The sequence below is a fragment of the Megascapheus bottae genome, chromosome 11, assembly GCF_031878675.1.
Source record: "Megascapheus bottae isolate mThoBot1 chromosome 11, mThoBot2.hap1, whole genome shotgun sequence".
NCBI lineage: Eukaryota > Metazoa > Chordata > Mammalia > Rodentia > Geomyidae > Megascapheus > Megascapheus bottae.
The window spans coordinates 47,906,834-47,921,236 of record NC_143519.1 but is presented as its reverse complement, the minus strand read 5'-3'; the positions used below and the strand labels follow the sequence as shown (position 1 = coordinate 47,921,236).

The 14,403-nt window shown below is 41.2% G+C and overlaps 1 long non-coding RNA gene across 6 annotated transcripts in view; it reads left to right on the top strand.

Annotated features, from left to right (window-relative positions):
• LOC150057028 (uncharacterized) overlaps positions 1 to 14,403 on the top strand; it is a 52,956-nt gene that overhangs the window by 6,186 nt on the left and 32,367 nt on the right. For 4 of the 6 annotated variants that reach the window (XR_016537125.1, XR_016537126.1, XR_016537127.1 and 1 more), the window contains one exon: positions 1,460 to 1,502. The exons of the other annotated variants lie outside the window; for them this stretch is intronic. This is a non-coding gene — a long non-coding RNA (uncharacterized LOC150057028). The remainder of the gene's footprint in view (positions 1 to 1,459; positions 1,503 to 14,403) is intronic. 6 annotated transcript variants of the gene reach the window in all.

Genomic DNA, 14,403 nt, shown 5'->3' with positions numbered 1-14,403 from the left:
CCAGTTAACTAGAGATGATGTCTCACAGACATTTTCCCAGGCTAAGTCCAAACTGATCCTCTGAACCTAGCCTCCTAGGAATCAGGTAGCTAGGATTACAGGTGTGAGCTCCCGCCTGGCTGCTGATAATTCTTTAGTAAACTAATTGTTTAAGACAATCATGGAATGGGAAAAAAACATTTTTGGTGTGTGTGTGTGTGTGTGTGTGTGTGTGTGTGTGTGTGTGTGTGTGTGTGATTGGAGGGATGAGAATTTACTGGGGTTGGTAATGGGAAAAGAAAATTATTAGGTAGATAGGAATTAAAAGAGCTGTGTGTGTCGGCTCACACCTGTAATCCTACCTGCTCAGGAGGCTGAGATCTGAGGATCATGGTTCAAATCCAACCGGGGCACAAAAAACCCTGAGACTCTTATGTCCAATTAACCTCTAGAAAACGGGAAGTGAGGCTTGGCTCAAGGGTAGGGCAGTAGCCTTGAGCTGAAGAGCTCAGGGACAGTGCCCAGGCTGAGTTCAAGCCTCATGACCCACCAAAAAAAAGTGGCAGACATAACACTTGACAATAAAATATATCCCATCAGGGCGGGGAGTTTGGCCTAGTGGTAGAGTGCTTGCTTAGCATGCACGAAGACCTGCGTTCAATTCCTCAGTTCCACATACATAGCAAAAAGCCAGAAGTGGTGCTGTGGCTCAAGTGGTAGAGCCTAGCCTTGAGAAAATCCAGGGACAGTGCTCAAACCCTGAGCCCAAGCCCAGGACTGGCAAAAAAAAAAAAAAAATATATATATATATATATATGTATATGTATATATATATATATATTTCATCATGGTGGTTCTTGTTCCCATAGTGCTCCTGCTCAAATGATCCCCACCCTCCACATATCTTTCCATAATGCCCTGGGTGCCAACTCAACCAATGAAAAGAGCCAGATCAGCACTTGCACAGAACATCAGGCAGTCAGGGCAAAGCAGGGAGGTGAGGAAAACAGGAGAAACATGAGAGGAGCCCCATACTATAAAAGGGCCTTCCTAAAGGACTCCATTGGACTCATCTTTAGACCCCTTTCCTAATGGAGAGTTTCTGCTACTTTCAGCTTCAAATAAACTATTTATCTTAAACACTTCCTTGCTTTTTATTTCTTTAATAGGTAGACATAGGGTTTTGCTCTGTAGCCAGTGTTGACATGAAATTTGTGGTCCTCTTGCCTCAGCTTCCTGAGGGCTGTGATTATAGGTGTATGACACCTTGCCCAGTTTCACACCTATTTGTTAGACATCATGTTTCTTATATTTATTAAATATATAGCTAGCCCTTCATGAGTTTTGGGTTATATCCAAAATACACTTCATGAAGACACACAAAAAATACTTTATTTGAAAGACTGATAAAATAATGCCTTGCTCGTTCTTTTTTCTTTTTCTCTTTTTTTTTTTCTTGTCTACTTGCGTCTGGATCCAGTGAAGTCAGCTAGATGAAGACTGAAATCAAGTTTATCAAAAAGGTGATTTGGAAAATGTGGCCGAGGTTTGAAGGAGCAGTGAAGCTCCATCACTGTACCCAGGAACAGGCAGATTCAAATCTCAAGCTAAAAGACTAAAACTTGTACCCAACATTTGCTCCCTGACAGAGCAGGCAGAAACAGATAACAGGCAGTCAGAAAGATGTGGGGGGGGGGGGGAAATGAGGGAGAGAAGGGTGGCCTCAGAATTTCTTTTCCCAAACTTGCTGTGAGTTCAGTTGCCTTCTCCCCCACGGAAGAGGCAGGAATGAAAGCAGAGTGGGCTGTGAGAGCCACTCCAAGCAGCCTCATGTGCAGCAGAGCACTTCCTTGCCCTCCCTGGGCCTCAAGAGCTATTTCTTAGTACATTTTAAATATACTTGAGATGATACATTATGGTTGGTGCATTTGTGAGGTACAGTGCCACATTCTAATAATGTAAAATATGCGTACATTTGAATCTCAGATACAGTATCATCTGGGTTGAGAACATTCAAGATCTTCTGTACAATTTTGAAGTCATCAGCTATACTTGTCCTACTGTGTTAGAACATTAAAAATTATGCCTCCTATCCTCCCACAGCTCTGTACCTAATGTTCACTCTGTCTCCCCCCTTCCGCTCTCTCTCTTTTTTTTTTTCTGCCAATATTAGGGTTTGACTTCCCAGCCTTGAGCTCTCAAGGCCAGCCCTCTACCACTTGAACTACACTTCCCCTTCCAGCTCTTTTTTTGGCCAGTCCTGGGCGTGAGCTCAGGGCCTGAGTATTGTCCTGGGACTTTCTCAAGGCTCTACCCCTTGAACCTCAGCACCACTTACAATTTTTTTTTTCTATGTATGTAGTACTGAGGAATCGAACCCAGGTCTTCATGCATGCTAGGCAAGCACTCTACCACTAGGCCAAACTCCCGGTCCTCCAGCTCTTTTTTTTTTTTTCAGTTAATTTTTTTTTTTTTTTTTTTTTTTGCCAGTCCTGGGCTTGAGCTCAGGGCCTGAGCACTGTCCTTGGACTTTCTCAAGATTAGAGCTCTACCACTTGAGTCTCAGCACCACTTCTGGCTTTTTTCTATGTATGTGGTACTGAGGAATCGAACCCGGGTCTTCGTGCATGCTAGGCAAGCACTTTAACCACTAGGCCAAACTCCCGGCCCCTCAGTTAATTTTATATAAGAATCTCAGATTTTTCTGATCAGGCTAGCTTTGAACCACCATCCTCATATCTTAAGACTCCTCAGTAGTCAAGATTAGAGGCAGGCACCACCAGCTCTTCCATGTTCTTTCTTCTTTCCTCTCCCACATTCTTCCCCCTAGTGGGTTTTTTTTTCTTTTTCTAAAGACTTTGAGTCAGGATCTTGTGATTTTTAATACCTAAATGAAAAGTTATTAAGTTCTAACTTAAGTCATACATGTTATTGTGTTAGTTACCTTTTCCTCTAACAAACTACCACCAAACAGCTTGAAATAACAAACATCTATTATTTTAAAGTGTTTCTGGTGGTCAGGAATCTGGGAGTGGGTAAGCTGGATGAGTCCAGGTCAGAAATTCTCATGGGGTTACAGTCATCTGAAGACTAAAGTACCCTCACAACATGGCAACTGGCTTTTATCCCCTGTGATCTGAGATGCACAATGCTTTTTGTCGCCTGGCTTCAGAAGTGATATACCCATTCTGTGCTGTAATCTATGGGGTACACAAACCCATCCTGAGATAATGTGACAGGGATCAATATAGTGTGTGAACACCAACAGGTAGGTTTCAGTGGAGGCTGAAAAATCACAAATTGCATCTTTTATACTTCATAGACCAAGTAATTCAATAATGTTTAATATTCCATTAAAATGAAGATATTGATAGTTTCGTGAAATAATTGTCCCTTTGAATTGGTGGCATATGCTTGCCTACCTGGAGAATAGGTTGTGAGAGAATGCCTTCAGAATGACTTTTCTACTCTAGCCCCTCCTTCCTATGTAATTCTGTGTCTAAATCAGTAACATACACAGCATGTCAAGGACTACCCTCTTTGTATGTTCATTTAGATAGTAAAAGTTTAAGTCTTCTGGGAGGTTTCTTGTGAGGTGATGATAGCTACAATGTTTTAAATTTGAATTAATAATTGCACTTGTTTGGCAAGTAGAAATTTGTAGATTAATTCCAGACTAATCTATGCCAAAAGTTAGTAAAACCCATCTCAACAAATAAACAGGTAAGGTGGGCCATGTCTGTGAGACATGGGGGAAGTGAGATCACCATGCAAGTCTAGGCCTAGGCCAAAACAAAAGTAAGACCCTATCCAGAAAATAAAGCAAAAACTAAGTAATGGAGATGTGACTCAAGAATCTCCGCCTAGCAAACATGAGATTCTGAGTTCAAACCCCAGTACCACCAAAAACTAAGTAGTAGTAACTCTACTTCCTAGGTGGCCTGTCATAAAGTTCTGCTTTATTTGAGAGTTTCAGGGTTTTGGTTTTTTTGGGTTGTTTTTTTTTTTTTTTTTGCAGTGGTAATCACTATGACACAGACTAGATGAATAGTAAAGGTTGTTCCTATCAGTGAAATCATCTGTAGGCCCTAAGAGTTGAAATTCCCAGGGAAGTGATCAACATAATTGAACATCAGAGGTTTGAATGAAATTCTAATGCTAAAACATTAATGAAGTCCAAGTAATAAACTAGTGAATGATTTACTACATGATTTACTTTCATACAGTAAGCTAAGTAATTTTAAGTTTTATATCAAACAGTAATTGCAATGTGAGTTAGAGGGAGCTTGAAAATGTTCATTGAATTTAAAACAATTTCTCCTACTTTTAATAGCTTTTCATAATAATTTTTTTTGCCAGTCCTGGGGCTTGAACGCAGGGCCTGGGCACTGTCCTTGAGCTTTCTCTACAACTTGAGCCACAGCACCATTTCTGGCTTTTTCTGTGTATGTGGTAGAAAGGAATCAAACCCAGGGCTTTGTGCATGCTAACCAAGCACTCTATCACTAGGCCACAGTCCTGGCCCAAGAAAGTTTTTAGATTGGCAATGCCAAACTGTTCTTTTTAATTCTGACCATAAGCTTTGTTGGATCCATTTTCATTTTAAATTGCTTGAAGAGCTTATCCACAGAGCTGAAAAAAAGTGGTTCATGCCTGTAATTCCAACACTTAGGAGGCTGAAGTAGGAGGATCATGGGTTTGAAGCTAGATAAGACTATGAAGTGAAACTCTGTCTCAAAGGAGAAGGAAGAGTTTATACATGAATGACCAGTAATAGAAACCAAATATTAACATAATTAAGTTTCTCATCTGGATGTAAGCTGTGTGCTAAATAGAAGCAAGCCCAGAGCATGCCAGCATAGACCTGTGAGCTCATTTGGATGTCAGAATTTCCAGGCATGTAGGCATATTTGACAGCTGCTTTACCCTCAAGTATTAGGAGGCCCTATTTTGTTAATCAAGAAAGAAATTTCAGGAAGTACATTTTACTTTCTAAATGCAATTTGTCATGATTAATCAAAAAAGGATGTTTGGTTGGAGTACTGATTAACTTTAAGATGAGATCTTCTATGAATTCATAAGGTAAAGGAAATGTGGTCGTACATTTATTCCAATACAAAGAAGATAAACCCCAGACTTTTATTGTTGCCAGAACTAATACGTGTTGGACAAATTATTTTTTTAAAGTCTTGGAATAAATTGAAGGTTATCTGAAAATGAAAAAGAGCAATTTTAGAATATTATGCCAGGGTGCAGTGGCACACACCTGTCTTCCCAGCTATGTGGGAAACATTGATAGAATGATTACTGGCCACAGCAGCCAAGGCATAAATGTAAGACCCTATTTGGAAAATAATAAAATGCCTAACAAGCATAAACCCTGATTTAAATTCTCAACCATTAAAAAAAATACTGCCAACAAAAGATTATTGTGGGAGTTTGGGCTAGTAGAGTGCTTTCCTAGCATGCACGAAGTCCTGGGTTTAATTCCTCAGTACCACATACATGGAGAAAGCTAGAAGTGGTGCAGTGACTCAATTAGTAGAGCTCTACCCTTGAGAAAGCCCAAAGACAGTGCTCAGGCCCTGAGTTCAAGCCCCAGGGCTGGCAAAAAAAAAAAGTATTATTGTGCTAGAAATACTAAATATATTTACTGCCCTCAAAAGTTCTCCTTTCTAGAATAGAAGCAAAATGTATGATAAAGTATTATTCAAATTCATTAACAATTCTTCTTAACAAGTCACAGTCAGAGACCAAAGAGCCAGACATAGTGTCCATACTTGTAATCCTAGCCCTCAGATTAGATACATAGAAGGACCACTAGTTCAAGGCCAACACAGGCTACACAGCAAGTTCCAGGTCAGCTTTGACTAGGGAGAGAGACCCTGACTCAGGAAAAGGAGTAAGCGAGACCAACAAAACATGACAATGGGATGCATATGTGAACTTCTTATTGGTTCCTGGTGTGCAAAATATGCTACGGAAACATGAATATATTTAGATTTTTCCCAGATTTTTTTTTCTTTGCCCGTTCTGGGGCTTGAACTCAATGCCTGGGCACTGTCCTTGGATACTCAAGGCTCAAGGCTAGTGCTCTGACACTTGAGCCATAGCACCACTTTCAGCTTTTTCTGTGTATGTGGTATCAAGGAATCAAACCCTGGGCTTTGCGAATGCTAAGCAAGCACTCTACCACTGGGCCACACTCCTGCCTGAACTTTTCTTTTTATTGTTATTGCAAAGGTCATATACAGAGCAGATTCTTACAATGACTATTCTTATGTAGAAGAATGGATTTATTTGAAGTTATCTCCAAATAGTTTAGGTATATACACAAATACCTATTTTAGTAAAAAAAAAATGATATACAGTTAAATGTTGAATGTAAAGTTGTCACATTGTTCTTTCAGTTTTTATGTATGTTTGAATACATAACCTGGGGGGGAAAAACCCATGAATCTTGTTTCTTTATTCAGCATTACAGAGAAAGGCCTTAAGAGAGTACCGCTGTTTATAGCTCCTGCCTCTGTCTTTCTCTACAGTCAGCTCCATGCCAATCAGATTACCACTCCCACCTCCTGCCAGATTGCTCATTTCCAGATCAGCCTTGGAGTCCTTGTTGCCAGATCTGTTGGTCATTCTGAGGCTTCATTTCCTTGACCTCTGAGTAGCATTTGGCACACTTGATTATTCTCTTGTACTTTCTGTTCCACATCTTGACTTCTTCCTGACCTTCACTGGATCCTGGGCTTCTCAGTTTCCCTGTACTCTAAATAATCTCATCCTACCCTATAATTTTAAATACTGATATGAAAACTCCCAAATTAATTTCTCCAGCTTCAGCCTTTCCCCTGAATTTTAACTCATATATACATCTACCTACCTGATAAATTCACAATGCTGGGTAGACATTTTCCTTTCACTGACCAATTGCCAGCTAGTCTCCTGTTATTGCTCATCTTTGGGTTTGTTTGTTGTTGTTGTTTTGTTGTTGTTGCCAGTCCTGGGGCTTGAACTCAGGGCCTGAGCACTGTCCTTGGGCTTTCTCAAGGCTAGAGCTCTACCAGTTGAGCCACAACACCATTTCCAGCTTTTTCTATGTATGTGGTACTGAGGAATCGAACCTGGTCTTCGTGCGTGATAGGCAAACACTCTACTACTAGGCCAAACTTCTGGCCCTAGTCTTAATGTGAGTAATAGCACATTACTCAATTCTTTCTTCCAGTGTCATGGACAAAATACCTTAGATCAGCCTTGATTCCTCATGTCCCCGTATATCTCACATTGCATCCTTCAGTCAATGTGTTCATTTCTACTTTAAAAATACATACAGAAACCAGGTACTGGTGGCTCATGCCTGTAATCCTACATACTCAGGAGGCTGAGATCTGAGGATAGCATTTTGAAGCCAACCCAGACAGGAAAGTCTGTGAGATTCTCATCTTCAATTAGCTACCAAAAGGCCAAAGGTGGAGGTATGGCTCAAGTGGTAGAGTGCTAGCTTTGGACAAGCTTTGGAAGCTCAGGGACAGGGCTCGTGCCTTGAATTCAAGCCCCGGGACCAGCATAATTTGTATTCTAGGTAGGTAGGTAGGTAGGTAGGTAGGTAGGTAGGTAGGTAGGAAGGTGGGTAGGTATGTAGGTAGATAGGTAGGTAGATAGATAGATAGATAGTGTTCTCCATGACAGAGAACATATAAATCCAGAAATGGCCCTGGCATTAGCAGTAGAGGAACATTTGCCTAGCATGAGTAAGGTCTTGAGTTCAGTGCATATCACTGGTAAGTTTTTAGATAGATAGATAGATAGATAGATAGATAGATAGATAGATAGATAGATGTATGTGAGTATTTATATATGTATATATACATATACATGTGTATATCAATTTGTGATATATATATTCATATTCATGTTCAGAAGTTGAGTATTTCTGTACTTGTCCTATTTTATTTTTCTTTTTGCAGTTCTGAGGATCAAATTCAGAGCATTGTGTGCTAGGCAAGCACTCTACCACAGACCATCACAAACTACAATTCATCACAGTCTATAGCAAATTCTTAACCTCAGCTGTGTTGACATTTTGGACCAATGATGCTGAGGGGAGGAGCTGCCCAGTGCAGCATGCATTGTAGGATGGCTAGAGGTAAGCATCCTTTGCCTCTAGCCACTAGGTGCTAGGAGCAACCCCTCCGCCCCCTCGCTACATACACACAGTATGACAACTGAAAATGTCACTAGGAATCCAGTTGAGGACCAGTGGATTTTAGTGATACCTGTCAACTCTCCCTGCTACTTTCCTTGCTTCTCTTCAGCTTCTTCCTCTGGCTACCAGAGTTTTATGTAAAACATAACCAGGTCATGTCATCCATTGTCTCTATTGTTTGTCATGTCTTTAGGGTCAGTCTCCAAGTGTCACAGATTCTTCCCCCCGCCCCCCCCACACACACAGTGCACAATTGGAGAATGGCTTGTCCCCTTGGTGCCTGTTGGAAAGGGCAGCTGCTTCCCCTGCTTTGTCCTCCTTGCAGCATCACCACTGTACGTGCTACATTTGCTAACTATGGTATATAAGATGAGAAATACAATTGCAACAATGTTCATGTATCATAGAGGTACTAAACCCCCACCTAACCTAGACTGAGAATGTCAAGGAAGGCTACCCTAACCTTAGAGATTCTGTAGAGTTCTAGAGAAGAAAAAAAAAGATTCTTAAAAGATTAGACTTGGTGTGATCATGGAGGAGGTGAGAAAGGGTATAATAGTAAAGGCAAAGGAGGAAAGGGCCAAATGATAGGTTTGATTTTAAGTGAGCTCTGCTGTACTTTCTGGAGGAGAGTCTTGCCAGGTAGTTAAAGAAGCGAGATTTGATCTCAGAATAGCCATCTAGATTGGGGAATAACCAGTATATAAGCAGAAACAAGAATGTTTGCATGTCAGAATTGGAAGGAAAGCCTAGATATTTAGTCTGATACACTAGAGAAACTCCCTCCCTAAACAGATGCTACAGAGGAAAACAGGAGACATTTCAAACCAAGATGCTGCTGCGTTTGTCTAAGACCAAGGAAACCAGTCATATCCACCCGGTCATCAGCACCTCGGGACCTTATTCATATTAGTCTGCTTTCAACTAAAACTGTTCTTTCTGGGCTGGGAGTTTGGCCTAGTTATAGAGTGCTTGCCTAGCATGCACAAAGACCCAGGTTCGATTCCTCGGTACCACATACATAGAAAAAAGTCGGAAATGGTACTGAGGCTCAAGTAGTAGAGCTGTAGCCTTGAGAAAGTCCAAGGACAGTGCTCAGACCCTGAGCTCAAGCCCAGGATTGGCAAAAACAAAACAAAACAAAACTGTTCTTTCTCAGGGATTAAGGAGACGGTGATTCTACCAGCAAGCTGGTCCAGCTACTTCTGCGGGTTTTAAGATACTGCTCCTTTTTATGCTTTAGAGAAGTCAGTTTTCAAAGTTGGAGTCCTTTGAATGGGAGAAATACCTTGCAGAACACTATGAGGTCTTTCTTTTCGCTCTTACAGTTTTAAAGTGGGATTGTAGATGAGTATGTTTTTAGCTAGTACATAACTCTAGGGACCATCAGCTTGTGCACCAAGCTCCCTCTCAATGCGGTGGCTAAGACATGGTTACTGGTCATGAACGTGTACCTACACGTGCAGCTGAAGTCAGTTGGCATCTGGCCAGGGCAAAAGAGTCGAAGGCAGCCCAAATGACATGTCTGAAGCAGTGGTGCAGGGCGTTAGCAGGCTGCTGCTTCCTCTTTCCCCTAGCGTTCGCTCTTCATTCAGTCTCCCTTGAGGTTTTAACATGGCAGTGGAAATGTTCCGGAGGGCAACAGTAAAAGCTACAAGGTCTCTTGAGGCCTCATGACAGAAGTCACACAACAACAGCCTTGCTGCATTTCTGCCACACTGTTTTGATTGCAAATTAACTTGTTTAGACCTTATAAAAGGTCTAAAGGAGGCGATCCCTTACTCTCCTCATTTTAAAATGAGAACATTGAAGCTCAGTTTGGTCTTAGGACCCCAAAAGGACACTTGCAGAACCAGATTCAGGTTTTAATCTCTCCTGTCAGGCTCTGGAATGTGCCTTATCTATAAAGCAGGATGTAATACTATTGATGCCCAATTACCTGTTAGCATTGATGAAATGATTTCTAAAGTGCCTTGCATAATGTCTAATACCTCCTAGATATTCAAAAATGCGAGGAAGTGTTTTTATAGATGCTATTTATTTCATCTAAACAAAACTGAATGCTAGAGACTAGCATTATTAAGGGAGATAGTGATTAACATTTGAAAAGCTGAGCAGCTCTGAAGAACATTCCATTGTGATAGAATTAGTTATTTAAGACTGCAGTCTGAGCTGTTCTGTTTCTAAGGTGTTAGTGGCTATGATCACTTCATAGATTACTCCACATTTTCAGAGGAAATAGGATGCCAATGAAGAACAGAACAGAACAGAACTTTAGGTTTTGTGGGAAGCCATGAGGAAGCTGACTAGGAAAGAGAGCTTCCAGTGGTGCTCCTGTGGTCTACCGCCTGGGCCTCCCCTGCTAAGGGCCTTTACTGGCAGGAAGTCATCATGCTATGGTTTCATTGGGCATGTGACATGAATACAGTTTCTGTACTATAAACCCAAACTACAGTTCTGACTGGTAAAACTATGGCCCTGTTATAACTGTCCCTCCTCCATTTATATGTTGGGACCTCTATTCTCAGTACCCGGAATATGGCTATTTTTGGACATAGTGCCTTAAAGAGGTAATTAAGTTAAAATGAGGACTTTCAAGTGACCCTAATCCAATATAACTAGTATCCTTAGAGGAGGAAGTTTGGACAAATAAGATGGCAGAAATAGACAAGCAGAGAGATGACCCTGTGAAACTGTTGGAGAAGGAAACCATATATAATTCCAGGAGGGCCCTAGGAACCAAACCAGCTGACACATTGTTTTAAGACGTCTAGCCTCCAGAAACAAGAGAAAATAAATTTCTATGTTCCAGTCATACAATCTATGGTAATTCGTTATGGTAATCCTGGTAAATAAATACAAGGTCCATATTCAACTCTTATACTTGGTATTTAATAAATATTATTTTTTTCAAGTCCCAAACTTTTTATTTGGAAGGGAATATCTAGGAGAGAGCAAGGGAAGGAGTGACACTTTCCAAAAAGAAATGTACTCATTATCTGACTTATGTCACTACAGCACGTCTGTACTTCACCTTTGTAATAATAATTTAAAAAAATAGAGAAGTGCTAGGAGTTTGGTCTAGTGGTAGAGTGCTTGCCTAGCATGCATGAAGATTTGGATTTGATTCCTTGGTACCACATGCATAGAAAATGCTGGAAGTGGTGCTATGGCTCAACTCTGACCTTGAAAAAACCCAAGGACAGTGCTCAGCCCCCCGAGCTCAAGCCAAGAAAAAAGAAAAAAAAGAAAAGAAAATTGCTTTTGCCAGAGTAGTAATCCTAGCTACTCAGGAGGCTGAGATCTGAGGATCAAGGGTCAAAGCCAGCCCGGGCACTAAAAAGTCAGTGAGACTCTTCTCTCCAGTCAACCACAAGGAAATTGGAAGTGGGGCTGTGACTCGAGGGGTAAGACAGTAACCTTGAGCTGAAGAGCTCAGGGACAATGCACAGGCCAAAGAGTAGGGCAATAGCCTTGTGTTGAAGAGCTCAGGGACAGTGCCCAGAGTTCAAACCCCCTGAGCAACAACAACAACAAAAAAAGGTAAAAAAAAAAAAAATGGAACCATTCAAAAAAAAAACAAAACAAAAACCTTTTTATTAGAAGAAACAAACTGGAGCTGTGTGCCAATGGCTTACTCTATCATCCTAGCTATTCAGGGGGCTGAGTACTGAGGATTGTGGTTCCAAGCCAGCCCAGGCAGAAAGGCTATGAGACTCTTATCTGTAATTAATCACAAAGCTAGAAGTGGAGCTGTGGCCCAAGCGGTAGAATGCTAGCCTGAAGCAAACAAAGCTCAGGAAAAGCACCTAGGCCCTGAGTTCAAGCTTCAGGATTGGTGTGCGTGCACACACACCCATACCCCCCCACACACAAAGGAAAAACAAACTGAAAACAGATTATAGAAACCCATTCTCATAGTCAAATTAAGTTATAGCATCTATAGCACCTAGCATTTGAAATGGGACATATTTCAAGAGTTTTATTTTACCATCAAGGTGTTAACCTATTTCTTTATATTTCTTTTCTTCTTCGCTCTACCCTACATCACCCTATTGGATTTTCATAAGCATGCATACGTCATACTCCCTAGGTGGCTCTTTTATCTTCTCTCCTTGTGTCTTAAACAAGGGGTAACTATTTTCCTCAAGGAATCTGTATTGTTCTTATAACTTTAAAAAAAAGCCCGAGATGTAACTCGGCTCAGTGGGAGAGCACTTGCCTAGCACTTGGGAAATCCTAGGAAACCCCCAGACCACCCCACCCCACCCCCACCAAAACAACGTAGTAGTCCGATTGAAGAAGGAACCTCCTGAAGCCCTTTATTGAGCATTTATTTCACTGTGGGTCTTGTTACTCACTTAACATCTCCCTTTAATAAGAAAGGAGCCAGGGACCCAATTTAGGAAAAGGAAAAGTGAGGTAACAGCGATAGCTTTGTGGCAACCCCTTAGAACTTCCAGTCTGTGGCCATTGCTCTACTTCTACATACTTAGCCTGTGATTACAGATCTGCAGTACCTTGTAGTTATGCAAGAACACTGTAATTATTCAACTCTGTACATGTAAATCATTTGGTGAGATGTGAAAACAGTGTAGCTTTGGGGTGTGTGCATTGGAAGAGGCCTGGGAACAGCATGAAGTACCAGTGCTTTTGAGAGCTTGTTATTGCTGATCACAAGTAATTTGCATGTGCATGCCTCTTTCTTAAAGGGAAAATAGAAAGAAAAGGTTACTAACTTCTGGATTATTAGATGACACTTGTGAGGAAGATACAGTTAGCTTCTCCGATGAGCTTTGAAGCATGCCTGGGCTAGTATTTGGTATCTAGAATTTGAAATAGTTTTCTTAGACATGGAATGAGGGACTAGTTAACCCTGTGCCCAAGGAATCAGGCTGTGGGTCAAATAGGCTAAGAGTGGGGCTGGGAGTGTGGCCTAGTGGTAGAGTGCTTGCCTAGCATGCATGAAGACCCGGATTCAATTCCTCGGTATCACATACATAGAAAAAAAGCCAGAAGTGGTGCGGAGGCTCAAGTGGTAGAGCTCTAGCCTTGAGAAAGTCCAAGGACAGTGCTCAGGCCCTGAGCTCAAGCCCAGGACTGGCAAAAAAAAAAAAAAAAAAGAAAGCCCAAGAATAGTGCTCAGGCCCTGAGTTCAAGCCCCAGGTTTGTCACCCCCCCAAAAAAAAATCAGAGTGGTTTTTATATTTATTTTACATTTTATATTTTTAAAGAATATGTGACAGATGGGCTGGGAGTTTGGCGTAGTGGTAGAGTGCTTGCCTAGCATGCATGAAGACCCGGGTTCAATTCCTCGGTACCACATACATAGAAAAAAGCCAGAAGTGGTGCTGAGGCTCAAGTGGTAGAGCTCTAGCCTTGAGAAAGTCCAAGGACAGGGTTCATACCCTGAGTTCAAGCCCAGGACTGGCAAAAAAAAAAAAAAATATGTGACAGAGACACCATGTGGTCCATAAAGTCTAAAACAACACTGTCTTGACCCTGTACAGAAAATGTTTAACATATATTTGTTTCATATTATTACAAAGAATCAGTGTGTGTTTTCAACTGAAAGACTAATGGCGCATAGATACATGCATATGTGCATATATTATATATATATATATATATTGTGTGTGTGTGTGTGTGTGTGTATTCCTGAGCTATGATGGTGCATGCCTATAATTCAGCACTTAGGAGGCTGAAGTAGAAAACTTACAAGTACAGACTGGCTATATAGCAAGTCCTTGTTTCAAAATAAAGGGAAACTTCCCAAACATTTGTAGAATTACTTCATTTTAGACTTTTTGGAATGTGAAGAGACCACCACCCTAATTAGCTTGCTAAGTTTGCCGCATCAAATTCAGTAGCTGTATTAGTCTAAATAACATATTGACATGGCCCATTCCTTGCAAGAATGATACAGAAGATTCTGTTTTGTTCTTCTTCCTAACTTCTAGTAGTTTGTCATCCATCTTGTCAATGTGTCACCCCAGTGTTTACTTTTATGTTCACACAATGTTCTCCAGGTGTGTGCCTCTGTGTGTGTGTGTGTGTGTGTGTGTGTGTGTGTGTGTGTGTGTCCCTCCCTTTTTTTTCTTGCCAGTGCTGGCACTTGAACTCAGGGCCTGAGCGCTGTCCTTGGGCATTCTCAAAGCTAGCACTCTACCACTTGAGCCACAGCACCATTTCCAGCTTTTTTCCCTATGTATGTGATA